This window comes from Symphalangus syndactylus, chromosome 12 (genome assembly GCF_028878055.3).
Source record: "Symphalangus syndactylus isolate Jambi chromosome 12, NHGRI_mSymSyn1-v2.1_pri, whole genome shotgun sequence".
NCBI classification, from domain to species: Eukaryota; Metazoa; Chordata; class Mammalia; order Primates; family Hylobatidae; genus Symphalangus; species Symphalangus syndactylus.
This window is the reverse complement of record NC_072441.2, coordinates 139,823,547-139,836,499: the sequence shown is the minus strand read 5'-3', so window position 1 is coordinate 139,836,499 and position 12,953 is coordinate 139,823,547. Positions and strand designations below refer to the sequence as shown.

Below are 12,953 nucleotides of genomic sequence, written 5' to 3'. Positions count from 1 at the left end.
CTCTTTTGCTCCTCTCAGACCTCTACTGAAGCAGGCTGGAAGGGATACTCCTCTCTACTTCTACCTCACTATCTTCTAGGATCATGGGGAGGACACTTGATGAGGCTGAGCAACTTAATTAAACACCCAAAATAATAAAAAGTGACCTTCCAGGGAGCAGATTTAATGTTATCACAACCTCCATCCCCAAGTTACTGAAAGTTACAAATCTAGGTGCTGAAGATTTGACCTCTTCCTTTTGCACAGATACAGAAAGTATGTTGAGCCCGACTGGACAGAGAAGGTTATCTCCTCCATAAAGAAGTTTAAGATTGTGTCAGAGGAATCAGGGTCAAGTCCCACTCTCAGGAAGAAGGATGGGGAGAGGCAAAGAGCAGTGGGAGCTTTATTGTTCAAAGGGTCATGTTCTTTTTTTTTTTTTTTTTTTTGAGACAGTGTCTCGCTCTGTTGCCCAGGCTGGAGTGCAGTGGCCTGATCTCAGTCCACTGCAACCTCTGCCTCCCAGGTTCAAGCGATTCTCCTGCCTCAGCCTCCCAAGTAGCTGGGACTATAAGTGCACACCACCACAGCTGGCTAATTTTGTATTTTTAGTAGAGACAGAGTTTCACCATGTTGGCCAGGCTGGTCTCAAACTCCTGACCTCAAGTGATCCACCCACCTCAGCCTCCCAAAGTGCTGGGATTATAGACATGAGCCACCACGCCTAGCCTAAACTGTATTTTCTTAGATAAAGGAAACACAAAGCATTTAATTTACTAATTTTGAAAATTCAGCAGAGAAAACCTTTAAGATTATGAACCACAACTACTTATGCTTTATGAGCCTCCACTTCTTTCTTTGTAAAATAGGAACAAAAACAGTTTTCAGAGTTATTCTGAGGTCAGAATACAATTTTTACATGTGACCCAGCTCTGTGCTTGGCACGTAGCTCTGGTATATATTATTATTCAACTCCATGGTTAATTAAGGTAAACAACAACAACAAACAAACAAACAGAAGAAAAAAGGGAAAGAAGTCTGGGCACGGTGGCTCACACTTGTAATCCCAGCACTTTGGGAGGCCGAGGCAAGTGGATCACCTGAGGTCAGGAGTTTGAGACCAGTCTGGCCAACATGGTGAAACTCCATCTCTACTAAAAATACAAAATAGCTGGACATGGTGGTGTGCACCTGTAGTCCCAGCTACTCAGGAGGCCGAGGCAGGAGAATTGCTTGAACTCAGGAGGCAGAGGTTGCAGTGAGCTGAGATCATGCCATTGCACGCCAGCCAGAGCAAAAGAGAGAGAAACTCCGTCAAAAAAAAAAAAAAAAAAAAAGATAAAGGAAGATTAAGTGGCGAGGTAGGCAGAGAGAAAGATACATATAATTAGAGGGAGAGAGTCATAGAGGAAGACAGAATGAGGGATAAAGAAAGAGACAGCTGATTGAGATGAATGTGGCTAGGAAGCACAGGAGTCTAAAGAAATGTGCTTGAAGAGACAAGAATGTCATCAGGGCAGGCCAGCTGCCAAGTGGCATCAGAGGTGACTTTTACCTTGGTAAATTCATCATGGTCCAGGCTTATGAACTTGACTTTAACAGCATTAAGAGAGAATCTATCTATTGGGGAATGGAAAGTAGATCCTACTAACCCAGCTCCTATCCTGCTATCTGAGCCAGAGAAGCAATGTATTAATTTATGATGAGAAATGGAACTGCCAAAGGGACCAGAATTCTCACAATGCCATGTCCAGCACATTCTTTCCCTGTAGAAAAATATGCACAGGAAGCCAATTTATGATGCGAAGACAGCCTTGAGAGTGGGATGGGAGGGAGGTGAATGGTTTAAATATTTGATGGCATCAGGCTCTGATAGCCTTGTGCCTCCAAATCCCCAGAAGGGATAAACATGCTACTGGCACCTAAGTAACTGTGTAGGGGCCAGGGCTGGGATGGAATATAGAAATATGTGCTTCTATGACTCTCTCTCTCTCTCTCTCTAATACATATGTACATACACAAACACATACACACACACACACACACATATATATACACACACACACATACATATATTTATGTATGTATTAGAGACAAGCACTCTGTTGCCCAGGCTGGAGTGCAGTGGTGCGATCATAGCTCACTGAAGCCTCAACTTCCTGGTCTCAAGCAATCCTCCAACCTCCTGGGTAGCTAGGACTACAGACACACACCACCATGCTCAATTCTTTTTATTTTTTCTTTTTAGAGACAGGGTATCACTATGTTCCCCAGGCTGGTCTCAAAGTCTGGCCTAAAGTGATCCTCCTGCCTCGACCTCCCAAAGCGTTGGGATTACAGGTGTGAACCACCATATCCAGCCTTCTGACTCTATATTTTTGTTCTAGCTCTAATTCTGAGCAGCCCATTTTTAGATTGAAGTTCTTTTCAATTTAAATCACCAAAGTAATATAAACTAATGAAAATTGTATAAGTAAAAATATCCATCCTTTCCACTCCAGATAGTCCCCCTCCCAAATTTAAATTCTGCTAAAGATTGATATGTACAATTCCTGATATTTTCTACCCACACACACAACTTTACAGAAAATTAATACATCTATTAGTGTGGTAAACACTGTTGGTTATTTACCCAATAGCTTTCCCCTTTCATGTTTTACATTGCTGGCAGAGTCCCAGTTTTATTTAGATGTTCTTCTACTGCAGTTGTTTGCTAGTGAAAGATGATACTCTCCCCAAGTTCAAGGATAAGTAAAGATTGCTGTTTGCTAATCACTCCCATCCCATTCCATGTAGCGTGCGATTACAACCCTGGCCTTCTGAATTAGAAATTATAGAAAAGGTTTTCACTCCTAATAAACAGAGATGGATGACAGGCAGCATTCCACTTCTTCTCTGGATGTCATGTCTGCATTTGACACCTGGAGCTGCTGCAGTCATTATTACAACATCATGAAGGGGGATATCTCCACATTGGCAGTTACGATTTTTCAGTTGTGTTTAACAGGAAACCAAATAAAACTGGCTTAAACAAAATGAGATTGTATTGGTTGATATAATTGGATAGGAGTAGATCCGTGTAGAACAGTAAGATTTTGCATTGGAATTGTGGTAGATAGCAAAATCACCAAACCTGGATACTCTAAAAAATAATGCAATTGAAATCCTAGAACTGAAAAATATAATAATTGAATTTAACATAGTAGATGGAACTGATAGCAGGTTAGACACAGCTAATTCTAGGATTAATGATGTGGAATATAATTTCAGCATAAAATATCCAGTATCGGAAGAGAGAAAAGAATTGAAAATAGGCATGGGCAAGGACTCCATGTCTAAAACACCAAAAGCAATGGCAACAAAAGCCAAAATTGACAAATGGGATCTAATTAAACTAAAGAGCTTCTGCACAGCAAAGGAAACTACCATCAGAGTGAACAGGCAACCTACAGAATGGGAGAAAATTTTTGCAATCTACTCATCTGACAAAGGGCTAATATCCAGAATCTACAATGAACCCAAACAAATTTACAAGAAAAAAACAAACAACCCCATCAACAAGCGGGCGAAGGATATGAACAGACATTTCTCAAAAGAAGACATTTATGCAGCCAAAAGACACATGAAAAAATGCTCATCATCACTGGCCATCAGACAAATGCAAATCAAAACCACAATGAGATACCATCTCACACCAGTTAGAATGGCGATCACTAAAAAGTCAGGAAACAACAGGTGCTGGAGAGGATGTGGAAAAATAGGAAAAATTTTACACTGTTGGTGGGACTTTAAACTAGTTCAACCATTGTGGAAGTCAGTGTGGCAATTCCTCAGGGATCTAGAACTAGAAATACCATTTGACCCAGCTATCCCATTACTGGGTATATACCCAAAGGATTATAAATCATGGTGCTATAAAGACACATGCACACATATGTTTATTGTGGCACTATTCACAATAGCAAAGACTTGGAACCAAGCCAAACGTCCAACAACGACAGACTGGATTAAGAAAATGTGGCACATATACACCATGGAATACTATGCAGCCATAAAAATGATGAGTTCATGTCCTTTGTAGGGACATGGATGAAGCTGGAAACCATCATTCTCAGCAAACTATCACAAGGACAAAAAACCAGACACCGCATGTTCTCACTTACAGGTGGGAATTGAACAATGAGAACACATGGACACAGGAAGGGGAACATCACACACTGGTGCCTGTTGTGGGGTGGGGGGAGGGGGGAGGGATAGCACTAGGAGATACACCTAATGTTAAATGACGAGTTAATGGGTGCAGCACACCAACATGGCACATGTATACATATGTAACTAACCTGCACATTGTGCACATGTACCCTAAAGCTTAAAGTATAATAAAAATATATATATATAGGTAAGAGAGAAAGAGACATATGGGACATGGCGAAAAGGCCTAAATACATGGAATTAGAGTCCTAGAGAGAGAAGAAAGAGGAAATAGGAAAGAAGTACTATTTGAAAAGAGAGTAGTTGAAAATTTCCTGAAATTGATGAAAGATATCAAGACACATACTCAAGAAGCATTATCAATCCCAAGCAGGATAAATGCAAAGAAAACTACCCTTTTTTTTTTTTTTTTTTTTGAGACAGAGTCTCACTCTGTCACCCATGCTGGAGTGCAGTGGTGTGATGTCGGCTCACTGCAACCCTCTGCCTCCCAGGTTCGAGCAATCCTCCTGCCTCAGCTTCCTGAGTAGCTGAGGCACGTGCCACCATGCCCGGCTAATTTTTGTATTTTTATTAGAGACAGGGTTTTGCCATGTTGGCCAGGCTGGTCTCAAACTCCCGACCTCAAGTGATCTGCCCACCTCGGCCTCCCGAAGTGCTGAGATTATAAGCATGAGCCACTGCGCTTGGCCGAAAACTATATTTAAGCACTTCATAATAAAACTGCTGAAAACCAAAGACAAAGACAAACTATTAAAAGCAATTAGAGAGAGAGAGACACATTACCTTCAAAGGAACAACATTAGGACTGACAGTGGTGGAGTGTGGTGGCTCATGCCTGTAACACCAGCACTTTGGGAGGCCGAGGCGGGCGTTCAAGACCAGCCTGGCCAACATGGTGAAACCCCGTCTCTACTAAAAATACAAAAATTAGCCAGGTGGTGGCACACGCCCATAGTCCCAGCTACTTGGGAGGCTGAGGCAGGAGGACTGCTTGAACCCAGGAAGCAGAGGTTGCAGTGAGCCAAGATTGAACCACTGCACTCCAGCTTGGACGATAGAGTGAGACTCTGTCTCAAAACAAACAAACAAACAAAACACACACACACACACACACACAAACAACTTTGGCTAGGCATGGTTGCTCATGCCTGTAACCCCAGCACTTTGGAAGGCCAAGGCAGAAGGATCACTTGAGGCCAGGAGTTCAAGACCAGCCTAGGCAACACAGCGAGACCCCATCTCTACAAAAAAAATACAAAAATTATCCAGACATGATGGTGTGCACCTGTAGTCCCAGCTATGCAGGAAGTTGTAGTGGGGGATCACTTGGCCCAGCAGGTTGAGGCTACAGTGAGCTAGGATCACACTACTGCACTCCAGCCTGGGCAACAGAACAAGACTGTCTCAATTTTTTGAGAAAAGGGCTGAGGACAGGCACGGTGGCTCATGCCTGTAATCTCAGCACTTTGGGAGGCTGAGACAGGAGGATCACTTGAGCCCAGCAGTTTGAGACCAACCTGGGCAACGTGGTGAAATCCCATCTCCACTAAAAATAGAAAAATTATCCAGGCATAGTGGCATGCCCTTGTCGTCCTAGCTACTCAGAAGGCTGAGGTGGGAGGAGAATCATTTGAGCCTGGGAGGTCAAGTCTGTAGTGAGCTGTGTTTATGCCACTGCACTCCAGACTGGGAGACAGAGCGAGACCTGTCTCGAAAATAAAATAAAATAAAAAGACTGACAACTGACTCTTTCATAGAAATGATAAAATCCAGAAGATGATGGAATGGCATCTATAAAGTGCTAAAAGAAAATATCAATCTAAAATGCTATACTCAGTGAAAATATTCTTCAAAAATGAAGGTAAAATAAATATGTTTTCCCACAGTCAAAATTCTTCACAGATCCACACTAAAGACATATTAAGGGGAATTTTTAAAAGAAACTCAAAAGGAATTATGAACATCCAGGAAAAAAATAAGATCAAAAGAAAGTAAATATGTGGGTAAAAATAAATGAACAATAACTGTATAAAGTGATAATGTCATGTGAAGTTCTCAATGTACATAGAATTAAAACACATCACAAAAATAGCACAGAGTGTGGGAGCAGATAAATGGAGTTAAAGTATTTTAAGGTACTTGCATTGTCTATGAAGTGGTAAAAGAATTAATTTATATTAAACTTTAGCAAGTCAAGGATGCATGCTGTAATTACCATGGTAATCATGGAAAAATAGTAACAAAAATGTGTTACTAACAAGCTAACATAGAAACATTTGGAATAATAAAAATAATCAAAGAAGATTTAGAAGAGAGGAAAAAAGGAACATCAAACATGTGAGAGAGATAGAATACAAATACTAGGATATCTTGAAACTCAGATGTATAAATAACGATTTTAAATATAAATGGACTAAATATTCCTATTTTAAAACAAAGATTGGGCCGGGTGCTGTGGCTCATGCCTGTAATCCCAGCACTCTGGGAGGCTGAGGCAGGAGGGTCACTTGAGCCCAGGAGGTAGAGACCAGCCTGGACAATATGGTAAAACCCCGTCTCTGTGAAAGAATACAAAAACTAGCTGGGCATGGTGATGCACACCTGTGGCCCCAGCTACTTGAGAGGCTGAGGTGGGAAGATCACTTGAGCCTGGGAGGTTGAGGCTGCAATGAGCCATGATTGTGACACTGCACTCCAGCCTGGGTGAGAGTGAGACCCTGTCTCAAAAACTAAAACCAAACAAAATAAAATAAAATAAAATAAAAACAAAGATAGTCAGACTGAGTTTCTAATTTACTTATTATTTTTATTTTTTAGTATGAAAAAAATTTCTTAGAGACAAGATCTTGTTCTGTTGCCCAGGCTGGAGTGCAGTGGTGCAATCATAGTTCACTGCAGCCTCAACCTCCTGGGCTCAAGTAATCCTCCCACCTTAGCCTCTAAAATAGCTAGGACTACAGGCATGTGCCACTGCACCTGGCTAATTTTTTAAAAAAATTTTGTAGAGTCAGGGTCTTGCTATGTTGTCCAGACTGCTCTCGAACTGCTGGCCTCAAGAATTCCTTCTGCCTCAGCGTCCCAAAGCACTGGGATTATAGGGGAGAACCACCACGGCCAGCCCAGATTGGATTTTTGTTTTGGAGTTTTTTTAATTTTTTTTATTTTTTATTTTTTTGAGACAAGGTCTCATTCTGTCACCCAGGCTGGAGTTCAGTGGCATGATCACAGCTCACTGCAACCTCTGCCTCCTGGACTTGAGTGATCCTCACACCTCAATCTCCTAAGTAGCTGGGGCTATAGGCGGATGCCATCATGCCCAGCTAATTTTAGTACTTTTCTTTTTTTGGTGGAGATGAGGTTTCACCATGTTGCGAAGGCTGGTCTTGAGCTCCTGAGCTCAAGTGATCCACTTGCCTCAGCCTCCCAAAGTGCTGGGATTATAGGCATGAGCCACCACACCTGGCCCAGATTGGGTTTTAAACAGCAACTTTATACTGCTTTAAAAAACTTCCACATAGCCGGGTACAGTGGCTCATGCCTGTAATCCCAGCACTTTGGGAAGCCAAGGTGGGCAGATCACCTGAGGTCGGGAGTTTAAGACCAGCTTGAGCAACATGGAGAAACCCCATCTCTACTAAAAATACAAAATTAGCCAAGCATGGTGGTGCATGCCTGTAATCCCAGCTACTTGGGAGGCTGAGGCAGAAGAATCGCTTGAGCCCGGGGGGCAGATGTTGTGGTGAGCCGAGATCGCGCCATTGCACTCCAGCCTGGGCAACAAGAGCAAAACTCCATCTCAAAAAAAAAAAAAAAAGAAAAGAAAGAAAGAAAAGAAATTTCCACAGAAGGATACAGATATGTTAAATCAAAGGTTGTAAACAAACAAACATACAAACAGGATAGTATGTGCAAACAGTACATAATACAAACAGTAACTAAAAGAAAATCAGTATCACTAAACTAACATTGTAATTTTTTTTTTTTTTAGATGAAGTCTTACTTGTCTCTTAGGCCAGACTGCAATGTTGTAACCTCAGTTCACTGCAACATCCGCCTCCCGGATTCAAGTGATTCTCCTGCCTCAGCCTCCCAAGTAGCTGGGATTACAGGCAAGCACCACCACGCCTGGCTAATTTTGTATTTTTAGTAGAGATGGGGTTTCATCATGTTGGTCAGGCTGGTCTCGAACTCCTGACCTCAGGTTATCCACCTGCTTCAGCCTCCCAAAGTGTTGGGATTACAGATATGAGCCACTGCATGGGCCTTTTTTTTTTTTTTTTTTTTCTTGAGACAGAGTCTCACTCTGTCGCAGACTGGAGTGCAATGGCTTGATCTCGGCTCACTGCAACCTCCACCTCCCGAGTTCAAGTGATTCTCCTATCTCAGTCTCCCAAGTAACTGGGATTACAGGCATGTGCTACCATGCCTGGCTAACTTTTTGTATTTTTAGTAGCAACTGCCACCAACCAGAACTGCAAAGTGTTGGCTATCTACCAGGGGCATGAGCAGTTGATGGAAAATTACAAGAGGCTGGCCAGTGATCTCCTGGAGTGGATTCAGCAAAACAGCCCCTGGCTGGAGAACCCCATACCCCAAAAGACCTTCCAGAGATGCAGCAGAAGTCTTTCTTGACTACTGGTGCATCCACAAGTTGCCCAAGGTGCAGGAGAGAGGCCAGCTGGAGATCACCTTCAACACGCGCCAGACCAAGCTGCGCCTAAGCAACCAGCCCGCCTTCCTGGGCTCCGAGGGTAGGATGGTCTTGAACATCAGCAACAGTGGACAGCACCTGGAGCAGGCCAAGAAGTGACATGAGGAGTTGCTGCTGAATGATATCCACAGGCTAGAGCAGCTCGACCACCTGGCAGAGAAGTTCCAGCAGAAGACTTCCATCCATGAGGCCTGGACCGATGAGAGGGAAGCCAGGCTTCAGCGGCCGGACTATGAGACGGCCACCCTATCAGACATCAAAGCCCTTATCCACAACCATGAAGCCTTCGAGAGTGATCTGGCCATACACCAGGACTTTGTGGAGTTGATCAAGGCTCTGAGAGTGGAAAAAACTCAAACTATTTTTCCTCTGCTCTCACACAACCCAGAATGCTTCTGTGACCAAATGTGTGTAGGGTTTTCCCCACCCATGGAACAAGCAATCAAATCTGCAGCAGACACCAGCTGGTTGTCCTCCAGCTCAATTCAATTCTGACATTATCTACCTGGAGATAGTGCCAGATCCCACAGGGTAAGGGCTCAGTCCTACAGTACTGCCTCCACTTCAGATGCTAATCACAAGCCCAATTATTTTTGCCTGTGCTTCAGACCAACTGGCTATAAATTGGCGATCCTGCTACCCCCTACTTGGGTTCCATTAATTTGCTAGAGCAGTTCACAGAACTCGGAAAAACACTTTACTTACATTGGCTTGTTTATTACACAGGATATTACAAAGGATACAGATGAAGGGAAACATAGGAAAAGGTGTGGGAAAGGGGACTTGGGACTTCCACGCCCTCTCTGGGGATGCCACTCTTCAGGAACCTCCATGTGTTCAGCTCTCCAGAAGCTCTGTGAATGCTGTCTTTTCAGGGTTTTATGGAGGCTTCATTATATAGGCATGATTGATTAAATCACTGGCTATTGCTGATCAACTTAATCTTCAGCCCCTCTTCCCTCCTCAGGGGTTGGGCAGTGGGGCTGAAAGTCCCAACCCTCTACTTATCCCTTGGTTTTTCTGGTGACCAGCCTCCATCCTGAAGCTCCCTAGGGGCTGCCAGCCATCCATCAAATCATCAGCATACAAAAAAACATTGTTTTGGAAATTCTAATTATTTTTTAGTCACTATATGCCGGGAAGCAGGATCAAAGACCAAATACATTATTTCACAGTATCATACAGCACATTGCCCAGGAACTCAACAAGCTGGATTACTGTGACTCCCACAGCTGTCAATGCCCAGTGCCAGAAGATTTACAAGCAGTGGGAAACCCTGCACTCTCTGACCCACAGTCACAGGGAAGCCCTGGAGAAAATGAAGAAGCAGCTGGAGGCCAGTGATCATCTGTACCTGGAGTATGCCAAGTGGGCAGAGCCTTCTACAACTGGATGGAGAGTGCCGTGGAGGAGCTCGAGGACATGTTCCTCATCTATAATACCGAGAAGATTGAGGGCCTGATCTCAGCCCACAGCCAAAAGTTGACCCTGCCAGATACTGATAGGGAGAAAGAGACTGTCCTGGCCACCCACAAGGAAGCCCAGAGGATCACAGAGAGCAAACATACCAAGCTGTCAGGCAGCAACCCCTACACCACTGTCACCTCCCCCAACCCCACCCAGATCATCCACTCCCGGTGGGCAAAGCTGCAGCAGTTGGTGCCAAAGCAGGATTATGCCCTTCTGGAGGAGCAGAGCAAGCAGCAGTCCAACGAGCACCTCCACCACCAGTTCTCTAGCCAGGCCAATGTCATGGGGCCCTGGATCCAGACCAAGATGGAGGAAAGTGGGTACAGCTCCATCAAAATGAAGGGGACCCCAGAGGACCAGCTAAACCTGAAGCAATATGAGCAAAGCATCATGGATCACAAGCTGAACCTGGACCTGCTGACACAGAGCACCAGCTCCTCCAGGAGGTCTTCATCTTCAACAACAAGCATATCAGCTACATGGTGGAACACATCCGCACGGCTGGGTGCAGCTGCTCACCACCATTGGCTGCACCATCAGTGAGGTCAAGAAGCAGATCCTCACCTGCAATACCCAGGGCATTGGCCAGGAGCAGATGCAAGAGTTTCAGGTGTCCTTCAGCCACACTGACAAGGGCCATGGCAGGGTGCTGGGGCTGAAGGAGTTCAAGGCCTGCTTCAGCAGCTTGGGCTACAATGTGGAGAATAACAGCAGAGCAATGCTGAGTGCAACTGCATCAGGAGTGTGGTTGACCCCAACCATAGCAGCCTTGTGGCCTCCCAAGCCTTCATCAACTTCAGCTCTTAGGAAACAACCAATGTAGACACAGCCAGGTCGTTACTTCCTTGAAGGTCATGGCAGGGGACAAGAACTTCATCACAGCCGAAGAGCTGCAGGGAGAGGTGTCTCTGACCAGGTCAAGTACTGCATTGCCCACCTGGCCCCACAACAGGTCCCCAGTGCCGTGCCTGGTGCCCTTGTCTACAAATCCTTCTCTATAGCTCCATACAACTAGAGTGACTATGAGGCTCCTGGTGAGACTCAGATCAAACACCCTTCCTCATGGCCTCTGGTAGGGGCTGGGAGAGCCCTTTGCCCCCTTCCCACGATGTAGGTCTCTACAGTCCCCATTCCTCTGAGTCTGTATCTTTGCGAAGCTCTCTGTCAGTCCTTTTTGTGGGGGTGAGTGGGGAAGGGCAGGTAGGCTCTCTAATCTCTCTTTGTTGGTTGGCCAGGAGATTCTCTCCTACCTGCCTCCACACACACACACACACACACACACGGTAGAGGTAAGCAAGACTCTCGAGGTTAGTGTTTCTGGTCTGGTAAATATATGAGGGGTCTTCATTCTTATTAATTTATTTTTTTAATTGAGAATGGGGTCTCACTATGTTGCTCAAACAGGTGAACTATCCTCTTGCCTCTGCTTCCCTACGTGCTGGGATTACAGGCATGAGCCACCGTGCCTGGCTGAGGGGTCTTCAAAAAGTTCATGGAAAATGCCTATTACAGACCAGGTGCAGTGTCTCACATCTGTAATTCCAGCACTTTGGGAGGCTGGGGCAAGAGGATCATTTGAGCCCTGGAGTTCAAGACCAGCCCAGGCAGCATAGTGTGACTTTGTCTCAGAAAAAAAAAAAAAAAAAGAAAAGAAAAAAAAAAGAGAGAAGGAGACAAAGAGAGGAAAAAAAGAAGAAAGAAAGAAAGAAAGAAAGAGAAAGAGAGAAAGAGAAAGAGAGAAAGAGAAAGAAAGAAAGAAAGAGAGAGAAAGAGAGAGAGAGAAAGAAAGAAAAGAAAGAAAGAAAGAAAGAAAGAAAGAAAGAAAGAAAGAAAAAGAAAAAGAAAAACATTATCACATACTATGAAAAAACTATCCATGGATTGCACCAAAATAAACTGGTACTAACCTGTTACAACATGTTTGAACAGGATCTACTTTGAGGCACTAAAAGGATAAGACATCAGTTTGAAAACAGCCCTTATCAGAGAGCAACATTAATTCTGTTAAAATTGAAGGAAGAACAAACCACATTTATGGTGAAGCTTGGGTGGAAGAATGGTGGAAGAATGGTGAAATCACTGATGCTTTACAAAAGGCTTGTAGGGGCCATGCCTGATATGGTTTGGATCTGTGTCTCCACGCAAATCTCATGTTGAGTTGTAATCCCCAGTGTTGGAGGTGGGGCCCAGTGGGAGGTAATTGGATCATGGGGGTGGATTTCTTATTAATGGTTTAGCACCATCCCCTCGGTACTATCTCGTGATAGTGAGTGAGTTCTGGTGAGACCTGGTCATTTAAAAGTGTGTGGCACCTTCCCCCCAACTTGCTTCTGCTTTGACTATGTGACATGCCTGCTCCCCCTTCACCTTCCACCATGATTGTAAGTTTCTGAAACCTCCCTGGAAGCCAAGCAGATGCCAGCATCATGCTTCCTGTACAGCCTGCAGAACCATGAGCCAATTAAACCTCTTTTCTTTTTTTTTTTTTTTTTTTGAGACGGAGTCTCGCTCTGTCACCCAGGCTGGAGTGCAGTGGCGCAATCTCGGCTCACTGCAAGCTCCGCCTCCCGGGTTCACG

At 44.3% G+C, this 12,953-nt stretch overlaps 1 pseudogene; it reads left to right on the top strand.

Annotated features, from left to right (window-relative positions):
* Positions 1–3,185: 3,185 nt before the first annotated feature.
* Positions 3,186–11,428, top strand: LOC129468966 (alpha-actinin-4-like; annotated as a pseudogene).
* The last annotated feature ends 1,525 nt before the right edge of the window (positions 11,429–12,953 follow it).